This window comes from Symphalangus syndactylus, chromosome 23 (assembly GCF_028878055.3).
Source record: "Symphalangus syndactylus isolate Jambi chromosome 23, NHGRI_mSymSyn1-v2.1_pri, whole genome shotgun sequence".
Taxonomy (NCBI): Eukaryota; Metazoa; Chordata; class Mammalia; order Primates; family Hylobatidae; genus Symphalangus; species Symphalangus syndactylus.
Window position 1 is genome coordinate 40,263,262 of NC_072445.2, and position 15,504 is coordinate 40,278,765.

At 43.6% G+C, this 15,504-nt stretch overlaps 2 pseudogenes; one reads left to right on the plus strand and one right to left on the minus strand.

The window, feature by feature from the left end:
* Positions 1-4,586: 4,586 nt before the first annotated feature.
* Positions 4,587-7,481, plus strand: LOC129473038 (class I histocompatibility antigen, Gogo-C*0202 alpha chain-like; annotated as a pseudogene).
* Positions 7,482-8,389: 908 nt separating this feature from the next.
* LOC134735735 (uncharacterized) lies at positions 8,390-9,055 on the minus strand (annotated as a pseudogene).
* Between the last annotated feature and the right edge of the window lie 6,449 nt (positions 9,056-15,504).

The following is a 15,504-nucleotide window of genomic DNA, read 5'->3' on the forward strand; positions in this document are numbered from 1 at the left end:
AGGACTACCTACAGTGGTTACGTCTGTACTGAAGATGTACAGATATTTTTGTTGTCATTATTTACTAAGCAATACAGTACAACAACTATTTACAAATCATTTACATTGTATTAGGAATTGTAAGTAATCTAGAGATGATTTAAAGTATATGGGAGGATGTGCATAGGTAATAGGCAAATACTAGGCTATTTTATATACGGGACCTGAGCATCCATCGATTTTGGTATCCAGAGGGGCCCTAGAACCCATCCCAAAAAGTACCAGGGGAAGACTGTATAAGACTGACATGCCTTTTTAAAAGTTTTTGAAAGAATTGACAGGTGAAGAAATCTGGGCATGGGGTTTTTCTGGTGGGAAGGAATGTATTTAGAATTCAATTTCTTAATGGATATAGGACTATTTATATTTTCTACTTAGTTTTCTGTTGGCTTTGTTCAACCATCTTTTTCAAGAACTCATATCATTATACCTAAATTTTAAAAGGTCTTTCCATGAAGTTGTGTCTAACTTTCTCTTATTTTTGTTTTAATAAAACCTACAGTTTTATAATGTCCCTTCTCATAGTGTTCATTTGTGTTTTCTCTCTTCTTATAGTTAATCTTTCTGGGAATTTTGAAATAGTTTGCCCGTCTTTTCCTCTATTTTCCTTAACATATTAATCATAAATATTTTGAAGAATGTCCTTGCTTGCTGACTTCAATATCCAGATCATCAACAGAGTTAGCTTCTGTTGATTATTTCTTCTCTAGTTGCTGCATTCTCTCTGCTGCTTGGCATGGCGCATATTCTAGATGATGGATTTTAGAGGCTCTGGGTTTTGTTATCTTCTTCCAAAGACTGGTAATAGTTTGACAGCCAGGTAATTATCAAAGAATCACCTTTAGTAAAAATCAGACCCACTTTGATTCTGCTTACTCTTGATTTTAGCCTTTGCTAGGGTGAGTCTATTTCAGTGTGGTCCTTACTCCAAGGTCAGGGTCCTCACTTACACGGCTTCCCCATCCTGATGTCTCAACACAGGTTTTGCAGGGCTAAAATTCCAACATCTCCTCACGCTATGGAGCCTGTGACAGTTCTACTTAGCATGCAATCTCCAAGCAGCTGTTCTCTGGTGGGCTTCTTAGAGTGTCATCTGGAGCATATGCAGCTTAGGAGTGTAGATTTTGGGGGTTTCTTGTCTGTAACTCCCTCCCTCAGCACCCTACCCCTAAATCTCAGTTAATGTGCCAAGCCTGAACTCTGATCTCTGTTTCCTTTGCCGGTGAGACTGATTTTCTCTGCTTGGGTTCCACTTCTCTTCATTGTATTTTGGCAAATGCTTTTGGAAAGAAAGCCGATGAGGATGTGAATCTCCCTTTCAGGAACTTCCATTCTCTGAAGGGTGATAGTCCTGGGCTGGTTACTGTTTTGTGGCTGCACAACTGCATTGTATGTTTTTTCTGACTTTTATACTTGTTTACAGTGGGAGGATGAGTTTAAAATGAGCTATTCTCTGACGGTTTGAACCAGAAGACCTCTAAGCCTCCAATGGTCTTTGCATTTCAAATTCTGCATAGAGTAATTTGACACCTCACAGGAAAAGTTAATATGTTTTTATCTTGACGCCTAGTTGAAACCTCAATTTCAGTGTTAGTCTTACACACACAAAATACAAACACACACACACACACACACATACACACACACACCCCACTGTGTTATACAGTCATGCATCGTATAATGATGTTTGGGTCAATGATGAATTGCATATATGACTGTCGTCCCATGAGAGTTTAATGGAACTGAAAAATTCCTATCACCTAGTGACATTGAAGCCATCATAACCTCATAGTATGAGGCATTAATCATCTGTTTGTGATGCTGCTGCTGTAAACAAACCTACTGCACTGCCAATCCTATAAAAGTCTAGCACATACAGTTATGTACAGTACATAATACTTGATAATGATAATAAATGACTATGCTATGTTTTATGTATTTACTATACTTTTTATTGTTATTTTAGAGTGTGCTTCTTCTACATATCAAAAAAAGTGAACTTAAAACAGCCTCAGCCAGGCCCTTCAGGAGGTATTCCAGAAGAAGGCATTGTTATCATAGGAGATGGCGGCTCCATGCATGTTATTATGCCTGAAAATCTTCCAGTGGGACAAGATGTGAAGGCTGAAGATGGTTGATATTGTTGATCCTGACCCTGTGTCAGCCTAGGCTAATGTGTGTCTTTATTTTTACCAAAAAAGATGAAAAGGTAAAAGAATTTAAATAGGAATGAGCTTCTAGAATGGAAATATAAAGAAAAATATTTTTGTAGAGCTGTAAAATGTGTTGATGTTTTAAGCTAAGTGTTATCACAAAAGAGTAGAAAAGTTAAAAAAGTTTGTAAAGTTAAAAAGGTTACAGAAAGCTATGATAACTAATGTACTATTAATTAGTTATTATTATTAACTAATAAAATTGTTAGTTAATTATTAATTAAGCTAATTTATTATTAAAGAAAGAAAATGATTGTTAAAATCAATTTAGTGTATCCTAAGTGTACGGTGTTTATAAAGTCTAAGCAGTGTACAGTGACGCCCTAGCCTTCACATTCACTCATCACTCACTCATCCAGGGCAAATTCCAGTCCTGCAAGCTCCATTCATGGTAAGTGTCCTAGACAGATATTCCATCTTAAAAAATATATTTTTTAATCACTTTTTACTGTACCTTTTCTCTGTTTACACATGTTTAGATCCACAAATACCTACCATTGTGTTAGAATTGGCTACAGTATTCCATACAATAACATGCTATACAGGTTTGCAGCCTAGAAGCAATGGGCTTATCATGTAGCCTAGGTGTGAAGTAGGTTATATCATCTAAGTTCCCGTAAGGACACTCTATGATGACCACACATGACAAAATCACCTAAGGACTCATTTCTCAGAAGCTATCTCACCATTAAGCAAAGAAAGACTGTATGCATATGTAAGTTATTTGAAGTTTAAACATTTTCAATTTGATAGACTCGTGTCTCATTTAAGAAATATTTTCCATTCCATCAGGTGTTGCTAAAAAGAAAGAGGTGGTGCACAGTGGCTCACGCCTGTAATCCCAGCACTTTGGGAGTCCACAGCGGGTGGATCATTTGAACCCAGAAGTTTAAGACCAGCCTGAGTAACCTGGTGAAACCCCGTCTCAACTAAAAACACAAAAATGAGCCAGGCATGGCATTGCATGCCTGTCGTCCCAGCTACTCAGGGGGCTGAGGCTGAGGCAGAATGATCACCTGAGCCTTGGGAGGTGGAGGCAGCAGTGCATCGTGATCGGGTCACTGCACTTTAGTCTGAGTGACAGAATGAGATCCTGACTCAAAAAGAAAAGATTTTCTTACCCAAATATTTTTAGGTTATCCTCTTAATAACTTTGGTAGTAATTTTACTTTTTCATATTTATCTTTACTGCTTATATAATTTTTTGTTTATATCAAGGTATGGAGATATAATTTAATCATGGCATGTTTAGTAGACTATCGATGCTGGGAAAGGGTTTAGGAGATGATGATGAATCAAAACACAGGATAGAGGCTGGGTGCGGTGGCTCAGGCCTGTAATCCCAGCATTCTGGGAAGTCTAGGTGGGTAAATTCTTTGAACCCAGGAGTTTGAGACCAGCCTGAGCAACCTTAGTGATACCTCGTCTCTACAAAAAAAAAATTTTTTTTAATTAGTTGGATGTGGTGGCATGTGCCTGTAGTTTCAGCTACTCAGGAGGCTGAGGCTAAAGGATTGCTTCAGGTAGGGAGGTCAGGGCTGCAGGGAGCAAAGATTGTGCCACTGCACTGCAGCTTGTAAGGTTTTGTTTTTGTTTTTGTTTTTGTTTGAGACAGGGTCTCACTCTGTCTGAAAACAAACAAACAAACAAAAATTTAAAAATAACCCACAGGATAGAAATCTCCATAGATTATAATATATGAAAAAAAAGAAAGAATGACAGGGATCAAATTAATGAAATCATTTCTGCATGGAAGATTGTTCCCTAGAAATTTTTCTTTTTTTTCCAGAAATTATGTATGATAAGAATTATGGGCCAGGGGTGGTGGCTCACGACCGTAATCCTAGCACTTTGGGAGGCCAAGGTGGGTGGGTCATCTGAGGTTGGAGTTTGAGACCAGCCTGGCCAACATGGTGAAACCCCGTCTCTACTAAAAACATATTTTTGTGTGTGTGTGTGTGCTGGGTGCCATTTTTTTTTTCGGTGGTGGGCTCCTGTAATTCCAGCTACTTGGGAGGCTGAGGCTGGAGAATCGCTTGAACCCAGGAGGAGCAGGTTGCAGTGAGCCAAGATCGCGCCATTGCACTCCAGCCTAGGCAACAAGAGCAAAACTCTTGTTTATTAAAAAAAAAAAAAAAAAGAATTATGATAAATGTCCCTTTCCTCTGACTTTTGACTCTCTGGATTCCCTTCATCTCCGCTGACATCAGGACATTCCTGAGCATCATAAAGGTCCTGCAGTCATAGGCCAAAATCCCTGCGGGTTGGTCGGGGCGGGGGCGGGGGCGGGGATCGGTGTGGGGTGGGCTGACCGCCGGGGCGGGTCCAGGGTCTCACACCATCCAGATGATGTATGGCTGCGACCTGGGGCCCGATGATGGGCGCCTCCTTCGCGGGTATCACCAGCACGCCTACGATGGCGAAGATTACATCACCCTGAACGAGGACCTGCGCTCCTTGACTTCCGCTGACACGGCGGCTCAGATCACCCAGCGCAAGTTGGAGGCAGAGGAACTTGCAGAGCCTGTCAGGGCACAGCTGGAGGGCGAGTGCCTGGAGTCGCTCCGCAGATACCTGGAGAACGGGAAATAGACGCTGCAGCGCTTGGGTACCAGGGGCAGTGGGGAACCTTCCTCATCTCCTATGGGTCTCCCGGGATGGCCTCCTACTAGGAAGAGAGGAAAATGGGATCAGCGCTAGAATATCGCCCTCCCTGAAATAGAGAATGCCATAGTTTTCCTGAGATTCCTCTGAGGGCCCCCTCTGCTCTCTAGGACAATTAAGGGATGACGTCTCTGAGGAAATGGAGGGGAAGACAGTCCCTGGAATACTGATCAGGGGTCCCCTTTGACCCCTGCAGCAGCCGTGGGCTTTGTGACTTTTTCTCTCAGGCCTTGTTCTCTGCCTCACACTCAATGTGTTTGAAGGTCTGATTCCAGCTTTTCTCAGTCCCTTGGCCTCCACTCAGTTCCGGACCAGAAGTCGCTGTTCCCCCCTCAGAGACTAGAACTTTCCAAGGAATAGGAGATTGTCCCAGGTGCCTGTGTCCAGGCTGGTGTCTGGGTTCTGTGCTCCCTTCCCCACCCCAGGTGTCCTGTCCATTCTCAGGATGGTCACATGGGTGCTGCTGGGCTGTCCCATGAGAGATGCAAAGTGCCTGAATTTTCTAACTTTTCCCGTCAGAGCCCCCAAAGACACATGTGACCCACCATCCCGTCTTTGACCATAAGGCCACCCTGAAATGCTGCGCCCTGGGCTTCTTCTACCCTGTGGAGATTACACTGACCTGGCAGCGGGATGGGGAGGAGCAAACTCAGGACACTGAGCTTGTGGAGACCAGGCCAGCAAGGGGATGGAACCTTCCAGAAGTGGGCAGCTGTGGTGGTGCCTTCTGGAGAAGGGCAGAGATACACGTGCCATGTACAGCATGAGGGGCTGCCGGAGCCCCTCACCCTGAGATGGGGTAAAGAGGGGTATAAGGGGTCTCTTAGGGAAAGCAGGAGCCCTTCTGGAGCCCTTCTGCAGGGTCAGGGCTGAGGCCTGGGGTCAGGGCACCTCACCTTCCCCTCCTTTCCCAGTGCCATCTTCCCAGCCCACCATCCCCATTGTGGGCATCGTTGCTGGCCCTGGCTGTCTTAGCAGTTGTGGTCACCGTAGCTGTGGTCGCTGCTGTGACGTGGAGGAGGAAGAGCTCAGGTAGGGAAGGGGTGAAGGGTGGGGTCTGGGTTTTCTTGTCCCACTGGGGGTTTCAAGCCCCAGGTAGAAGTGTTCCCTGCCTCATTACTGGGAAGCAGCATCCACACATGGGCCATCCCAGCCTGGGGCCCTGTGTGCCAGCAGTTACTCTTTTGTGCAGCACATGTGACAATGAAGGACGGATGTATCACCTTGATGGTTGTGGTGTTGGGGTGCTGATTCCAGCATTCATGAGTCAGGGGAAGGTCCCTGCTAAGGACAGACCTTAGGAGGGCAGTTGGTCCAGGACCCACACCTGCTTTCCTCGTGTTTGCTGATCCTGCCCTGGGTCTGTAGTCATAGTTCTGGAAACTTCTCTTGGGTTTAAGACCAGGAGGTTCCTCTAAGATCTCATGGCCCTGCCTCCTCCATAGCCCCTCACAGGACATTTTCTTCCCACAGGTGGGAAAGGAGGGAGCTACTCTCAGGCTGCGTGTAAGTGGTGGGGGCTGGGAGTGTGGAGGAGCTCACCCACCCCGTAATTCCTCCTGTCCCACGTCTCCTGTGGGCTCTGACCAGGTCCTGTTTTTGTTCTACCCCAGGCAGTGACAGTGCCCAGGGCTCTGATGTGTCTCTCAGGGCTTGTAAAGGTGAGACCCTGGGGGTCTGAAGTGGGTGGGGATGGAGCAAAGGGGAAAGGCCTGGGTTATGGGGATTCTTTGATTGGGACATTTCGAGTGTGTGGTGGGCTGTTCAGAGTATCATCACTTACCATGACGGACTTGAATTTGTTCATCACTATTGTTTTCTGTAGCCTGAGACAGCTGTCTTGCGTGGGACTGAGATGCAGGATTTCTTCACGCCTCCCCTTTGTGACTTCAAGTGCCTCTGGCATCTCTTTCTGCAAAGGCACCTGAATGTGTCTGCGTCCCTGTTAGCATAATGTGAGGAGGTGGAGAGACAGCCCACCGCCGTGTCCACCGTGACCCCTATTTCCATGCTGACCTGTGTTTCCTCCCCAGTCATCTTTCCCGTTCCAGAGAGGTGGGGCTGGATGTCTCCAACCCTGTCTCAACTTTATGTGCACTGAGCTGCAACCTCTTACTTCCCTAGTGAAGATAAGAATCTGAATAGAAATTTGTTTTCTTGGCTGGGTACGGTGGCTCACACCTGTAATCCCAGCACTTTGGGAGGCCGAGGCCAGTGGATCACAAGTTCAGGAGTTCGAGACCAGTCTGGCCAACATGGTGAAACCCTGCCCATATTAAAAATACAAAAATTAGCCAGGCGTGGTGGTGTGTGCCTGTAATCTCAGCTACTTGGGAGGCTGAGGCAGGAGAATTGCTTGTAACTGGAAGGCCGAGTTTGCAGTGAGCCAAGATCACGCCACTGCACTCCAGGCTGGGCAACAAGAGTGAAACTCTGTCTCAAAAAAAAAAAAAAAAAATTGTTTTCTTAAATATTTCCCATGGGAGGGAGGTTGATGGGTTAATTAAATAAGTCAATTCCTAAAATTTGAGACAGGAAATAAAGACTTGAAAATCTTCCAGAATCTGTACGTTTGCTGTGCTGAGTCTGTTGCAGGTTGGGACTGGAGAAGGCTGTGAGGAGCCGAGTGTGGACGAGGCCTGTGCCCAGTTGCTGTTCAGTCCATCGTGGGCTTTATGTGGTCAGTCCTCACAGCTGGGTGACCTTCGCTGCTCCATTGTCCTTGTCCCTTCAGTGGAAACTTGTCCAGCAGGAGCTGTGACCACAGAGGCTCAGACATCACCCAGGGCGGCCCCTGCACACGGGAGCTTTCTGAGACAAATTTTCAGACCCATTCAGCTCCTGCCTCCTTCTAGGGCTCCTCTTTGGCTCTGCTCTCCTGCCCTCTGTCCCTGCCCTGGTTCTAGTAATCTTGGTGCTGGCTCCAATCCCAACTCATGAATCTAAAGCAGAGTCTAATTTAGACTTACATTGGTTTGTAAAATTGGGTCCATAGTCTAGAATTGTTCCTTCCTAAAGAGAGAAACCTGATTGTGTGCTGCAGTGTGTGGGGGGTTGGTGTGGGAGGAGGGATGGGGGAGGGAGGACACACAAGCCGCACTGGTGAGAAAAACACAGGCAGCCTCCATGTCAGCGTAAGGGGACCTTGTGCTGCAGCTGCCACAAAACAGCATTTGGCCTGAGGCTATGTTAATAAAGATACTGCCTTTAGAATAGGAGGTGCTCTATGGTGATCATTCATTCAACTGACCTTTGTTGTCGGCCGGACATAGGACAGAGTGGTTCTGCATCTGACAAACATCATAGAAGAAAATGAGAAAAATCTCTGGCCTTTTGGAGCATGTGTTCCAGTGTGAAGAGGCAGACAATAGATACACTATAACGAGAGTAGGGAAGGAAAGTGCTAGAAGGTTGGTAATTGTTGTGGGGCAGGTGATCCAGGGTGTGGGCAGTGGGGACAGGGAAGGTAGCTGTTATACTGGGTAGTCAGTGTGTGCCTTGTTGCAAAGGTGACCTTTGAGGAAAGATTTGAGGGACATTAGGAGTGTCCACGAGGATGTTTGGGTAAGTTCTTTACAAGCAGGGGAACCTCTAGTGCAAATGTACCAGGGCAGGAAGGTGTCTGTGTTCCCAGAAGAGCAAGGAGGCCAAGAGGGCTGGACAGAGAGAAACGGAGATGAGGTCAGAGGTGTGGTCAGAGCAGGTGGGCTTGAGGGGAGTGGGGCTGGATCTGACCTTTGGTTTGAATGAGATGGGAGTTAGAGGACAGTTTTGAGCAGAAGAGGAACATGGTATGACTTCTCTTTTAAAAGGATCTCTCTGACTGCTGTGCTGAGAACAGGATTGAGAGGTGAGGGACGAGGGAGGCAGAAGGGAAAACAGTAGGAAGCGAGTGCAGTATTCTAGGCTGGAGATGTCGGTTACCTTGGCTAGGGCGTGAGCAGGGGAAATAATGGGACATGAGGGGATTCTGGATGCATTTTAAGATGCACTCACAGCATTTGCCAATGGATTGTATCTGTGGTGTGAGAAGGATGAATCAAGGACACCCACAGTTGTAAAATGAGTGAGTAGAAGGATGGAGCTGCTGTCAGTGGAGATGGGGAGACTCTGGCAGGAGCATACTGAGAAGGGGGCATCACAGGCACTCAGTGGAAGAGATGTCTACTAGGAATGCAGGTGAGGGAGCTGGGGTGGAATTTAGACAGACAACTCCAGAGTTTAGAGGAAAGGACTGGGCTGGAGAAATAGATTTAGGAGCTCACACTATATAAATGAGACTTAAAACCTCAAGCATGGATGAGGCACCAAGGGAGTGGTTGACTGTGGAAAAGAATGAGCACAAGGACTGAACCCTGGACCTCCATTTCTAAGGGATGTGATCAGACCACACCCAGAGCAGCCTGCACAGTTCTGGCCCCACATCTAGAGGACACTTAGACAGGGAACTCCCCTGTGCACACGGATCACCTGGACGTGGTACTGAGATCCAGGAAGTCCAGAGTCGAGCAAGAGATTCTGGATTTATGACAAGGCTGGAGCTCATGTTGCTGGTCTCCAGATCAAGGATCCCACATGTCTGAGCATCAGCCTCCCGGTAGCGCTTGTTATATAAGTGATTCCTTGGTCTTGTGCATAATACTCTGAGATAGGCATTCTGGGAAGGGGCCTGAGAATTTTCTAAGCCCCCGCCAGCAATCCTGTTGCTCAGCCAGATTGGGAACCACTGAGATCAGTGATCAGAGAGTGCCCAGGGTGGGTGGGTGGGGTGGGTTTTCAAACATTGTTTAAAAGAGGATTTTTCTTGCAGAAAGAAAAGGTAGGATGTATATCATCAGTTGTGAGATGTGATACTCCCTGTTTTTCTCTCCACCATGGGGTAGAGGCCAGGTAGACAATTCAGGATGTGGCTCTCGCACAAAGAACCCCTCTGAATGCCGCTCTCTGACACTCGCCCAGACTCATTTCTCACTCACTTCTTGGAGCAAACTATGGAAACCAAAGTTCTCTAATTTACACATAAAGTAGTATACACGGTATTGGGGGCTAATTTTATTGTGGGGAATGTTAGGGACAAACTGCCCCAAAAAGCTTCTTGGTACTGCCGACACTCCCCGCAAACCTCTTCGAGCTGCCCACCCGTCCCGCTAATCCTCTGCAACTCTTCTCCTTCCCCCAAGCCTCTTTAAATTTCTAAACCCTTATCTAGGCGCCACAGTGAAGCCAGCAGACTTCACTTATCAGACCTTCCTGCAATAAGCAAACCCCAATTACAAACCATCCAGACTGCACAGGGGGAGGTCGTGGGAAGCGTAAACAAACTTTACCTAAACCCTGCTGTAATAAACGTCACAAGGTTATATGTGGCAAAATTAGCCAGCAAACAACCCTGGGATGCGGCCATACCAAAGAACTCCCTCAAACTCCCCTCCCCAATATAAACCCCTCATTCTGTAAGCTTGGTGCTGCCTCCTCTGTCTGTGGTGGAGCAGCCGGCAGGTTAATAAACTTCCTCACCTGACCTTGGGTTTCCTTCTCATCCTTTCTCTTGGCTAACCTTACAGGGAAGGCCACAGAACCAGGGTGGAAACTACATATCCAGGAACAGAATCCACAGCCCACCCTGGATCAGGTCCCTCCTAGGAACAACTGCCCCTGCTGCTGAGCACAGACACCACTGCTCACACCTCTGACATCCTGGTGCTGGACACTGGACCCTGAGGCTAGGGCAGATGTCACTGCTGCACCTGGAAATGAGATCGCTACGGCAACTGACCCATCTTTACTAAAATGCATTCTGCACAGTCCAGCCTCTCTATGTCACCTCATTCAGTCTCAGAGTCTGGCAGTGATATATAAGTTAAGAAGAAATTATTTAGGCAGATAGCGAGGGTGTGGAAGTCCTCAGTAAGGTTTTCCTTTTTTAATTAAACGCAGCCCCCAAATCATTTCCTTTTCTAACAAAGAGCAGCCTGTAAAATTACTGCATCTAACAAGAGAGATAGACTCCAATACAATAATAGCGGGAGACTTCAACATCCCAACCTCAGCATGAGACAGATCATCTACACAGAAATCAAGAAAGAAACATTGGATTTAAACTGAACTTTACACCAAATAAAGCTAACAGATATTTAAAGAGCATTCTATCTAACACTACAGAATATACACTCTTTTCGTGAACACGTGGAACACTTTCTGGGAGAGAGGCTACGTTAAGCCACAAAATAAGTCTCAACAAATTTTCAAAAATTGAAACCATATCAAATATCTTCTCTGGCCACAATGGAAAAATACTAGAAATATACACCAAGAGGAACTTTGGCAACTAGACAAATATATGGAAATTAAACAACATGCTCCTGAATAAGCATCGAGTCAACACAGAAATTCAGATGGAAATCAGAAAGTTTCTTGAAACAAATGAAAATGGAAACACAACATACCAAAACCTGTGGGATACAGCTAAACAGGGCTAACGGGTATATAACAATAAATGCCTACCTAAGAAAAGTAGAAATAGTACAAATTAACAATATAGCAATGAACTTTAAGGAACTAGAAAAGCAACAAACCACATCCAAAATTAGCAGAAAAAATAATAAACACCAGAGCACAGCTAAAGACTTTTAAAAGCCATGCAAATAATCAACAAAGTGAAAAGTTTGTTCTTCAAAAAGATAAACAGAAGTGATAAACTACTAGCTGGACAAACCAAGAAACAAAGAGAGAATACTCAAAATCAGAAAAGAAAAGAGAAATATTACAACTGATACTGCAAAAATACAAAAAGATCATCAGAGACTATTATGAACAATTCTCTACTGACAAACTGGAAAACCTGGAGGATATGGATAAATTCCTGGAAACATACAACCTAGCAAGATTAAATTAGGAAGAATAGAAAACCTGAAGCCCTAACATCCATGAACCATTCTCATAGTGGGTCAAGTGGGCCCCTGACCACCCTGTGATTATTTCCTCAGTGCTGGTTTGCATAATTGAAGTAGACCTACTCAGCAACGGGCAGAATCCGCAGATCAGTTCCTTTTTTAATTTTATTTTCAGTTCAGGGGTACAGGTACAGGCTGATTTACAGGTAAACTTGTGTTGTGGGAGTTTGCTGCACAGATTATTTAATCACCCAGGTTTTAAGCCTAGTACCCATTGGTTATTTTTTTGATCCTCTCCCTCCCTCTACTCTCCATCTTCTGAAAGACCCCAGTGTGTGTTGTTCCCCTCTGTGTCTCTATGCATTCTCATCATTTAGCTTCCACTTATAAGTGAGAACATGCAGTATTTGGTTTTCTGTTCCTGCATTAGTTTGCCAAGGATAATGGCTTCCAGCTCCATCCATGTCCCTGCAAAGGACAGGATCTCATTCCTTTTACTGGCTGCATAGTATTCCATGGTATATATGTACCACATTGTCTTTATCCAGTCTATCATTGATGGACATTTAAGTTGATTCCATGTCTTTTCTACTGTGAATGCTGCTGCAATGAACATATGTGCCTATGTCTTTATAATAGAATGATTTATATTCCTTTGGGTATAATGGTATTTCTGTCTTAAGGCCTTTGAGAAATCATCACGCAATGGCTGATCTAATCTGCAATCTCACCAACAGTGTATAAGTGTTCCTTTTTCTCCACAACCTTGCCAGCATCTGTTATTTTTTGACTTTTTAGTAATAGCCATTCTGCTTGGTGTGAATGTGGTTTTGATTCGCATTTCTCTAATGATCAGTGATGTTGAACTTTTTTTCATATGTCTGTTGGCTGCATGTATGTCTTCTTTTCAGAAGTGTGTTCATACACTTTTCCCACTTTCTAATGGGGTTATGTTGTTTTTTCTTGTAAATTTGTTTAAGTTCCTTATAGATGCTAGATATTAGATCTTTGTTGGATTCATAGTTTGCAAAAAATTTCCCTTCATTCTGTAGGTTGTCTGTGTACTCTGCTGATAATTTCTTTTGCTGTGCAGAAGCTCTTTAGTTTGATTGGATCTTATTTGTCAATTTTTGCTTGGGTGCACTTGCTTTTGGCATCTTTGTCATAAAATCGTTGCCTATGCCTATGTCCTGAATGGTATTGCCTAGGTTGTCTTCCAGGGTTTTTATAGTTTTGAGTTTTACGTTAAAGTCTTTAATCCATCTTGGGTGATTTCTGTATATGGTGTAAGGAATATGTTCAATTTAAATCTTGTTCATATGGCTAGCCAGTTATCCCAGCACCATTTATAAATAGGGAATCCTTTCCCCATTGCATGTTTTTGTCAGGTTTGTCAAAGATCACAGTAGTAGGTATGTGGTCTTATTTCTGGATTCTCTATTCTGTTCCATTGGTTTATATGACTGTTTTTGTACCAGTACCATGCTGTTTTGGTTACTGTAGACCTGAAGTATAGTTGAAATCTGGTACCGTAATACCTCCAGCTTTGTTCCTTTTGCCTAGGATTGCCTTGGCTATTCGGGCTCTTTTTCAGTTCCACGCGAATTTTTAAATTATTTTCTCTAGTTCTGTGAAGAATGTCAATGATAGTTTGATAGGAATATCATTGAATCTACCCATTGCTTTGGGCAGTATGGCCATTTCCACGATATTGATTTTTCCTATCCACAAGCATAGGAAAATTTTCCATTTGTTTGCATCATCTCTGATTTCTTTGAACAGTGGTTTATAGTTTCCCTTGTAGAGATCTTTTACCTCCCAAGTTAGCTATATTTCTAGGTATTTTATTCTTTTTGTGGCAGTTGTGAATGGGAGTTCATTCCCGATTTGGCTCTCAGCTTACCTGTTGTTGATGTGTAGAAATGCTAGAAATTTTCACACGTTGATTTTGTATCCTGAGACTTTGCTGATGTTGTTTATCAGCTTAAGAAGCTTTTGGGCTGAGACTATGGGTTTTTCTAGATATCGAATCATGTAATCTGCAGACAGGAATAGTTTGACTTCCTCTCTTCCTATTTGAATATCATTTATTTATTTCACTTGCCTGATTGTCCTGGCCAGAACTTCCAATACTATGTTGAATAGGAGTAGTGAGAGAAGGCATCCTTGTCTTGTGTCGGTTTTCAAGGGGAATGCTTCCAGCTTTTGCCCATTCAGTATGATGTTGGCTGTGGATTTGCCATAGATAGCTTTTACTATTTTGAGGTATGTTCCTTCAATACCTAGTTTATTGATTGTTTTTTTTGTTTGTTGTTTTTTTTTTTGAGACAGAGTGTCACTCTGTCACCCCGGCTGGAGTGCAGTGATGCGCTCTCGGCTCACTGTAATGTCTGCCACCCGGGTTCAAGCGATTCTCCTTCCTCAGCTTCCTGAGTAGTTGGGATTACAGGCACCCACCATCATGCCATCACGCGTAGCTTATTTTTTGTAACTTTTTTTTTTAGTAGAAATCAAGAAGTTCTTTGAAACTAATGAGAACAAAGATACAATGTACCAGAATCTCTGGGATTCACCATGTTGGACAGGATGGTCTTGAACTCCTGACCTCGTGGTCCAAGAGTTTGTTTTTTTTTTTAACATGAATAGATGTTGAATTTTATCAAAAGCCTTTTCTGCATCTACTGAGATAATCATGTGGTTTTTGTCTTTAGTTCTGTTTATGTGATAAATCACATTTATTGATTTGCATATGTTGAACCGATCTTGCATCCTGGGGATGAAGCCTACTTGATTGTGGTGGATAAGCTTTCTGATATGCTGCTGGATTAGGTTTGCCAGAATTTTGTTGAAGATTTTTGTGTCAGTGTTCATCAAGAATATTGACCTGACGTTTTCTTTTCTGTTGTTGTTGTATCTCCGCCACATTTTGGTATCGGGATGATGCTGCCCTAATAGAAGGAGTCAGGGAGGAATTTCTCCTTCTCATTTTTTTGGAATAGTTTCAGTAGGAATGGTACCATCTCTTCTTTGTACATCTGATAGAACTCACCTGGCAGTTATCTGGTCCTGGGCTTTTTTTGTGGCTTGTAGGCTGTTTATTACTGCCTCAAGTTCAGAACTCACTATTTGTTCAGGGATTCAATTTATTCCTGGTTCAATCTTGGGGGCGGTGTATGTGTCCAGGAATTGATCCTTGTCTTCTAGATTTTCTAGTTTACGTGCATAGTGGTGTTCATAATATTTTCTGGTGGTTACTTGTATTTCTGTGGGGGTCAGTCGTAATGTTCTTCTTGCTGTTTCTGATTGTGTTTATTTGAATTTTCTCTCTTTTCTTCTTTGTTAGTCTAGCTCGTGGTCTATATATTTTATTATTATTATTTTTTAAAAACCTCCTGGCTTCACTGATCTTTTGAATGATTTTTCATGTCTCTGTGTCCTTCAGAAGACAATTTGTTAATTTTTTTTGTTATTTCTTGTCCCCCGCTAGCTTTGGGATATGTTTGCTCTTCGTTCTCAAGTTCTCTTAGTTGTGATTTTAGATTGTTGATATGAGATCTTTCTAACTTTTTGATGTGGGCATTTTATGGCTATAAATTTCCCTCTTAACTCTGCCTTAGCTGTTTCCTGGAGATTCTGGTACATTGTATCTTTGTTCTCATTAGTTTCAAAGAACTTCTTGATTTCTGCCCTAATTT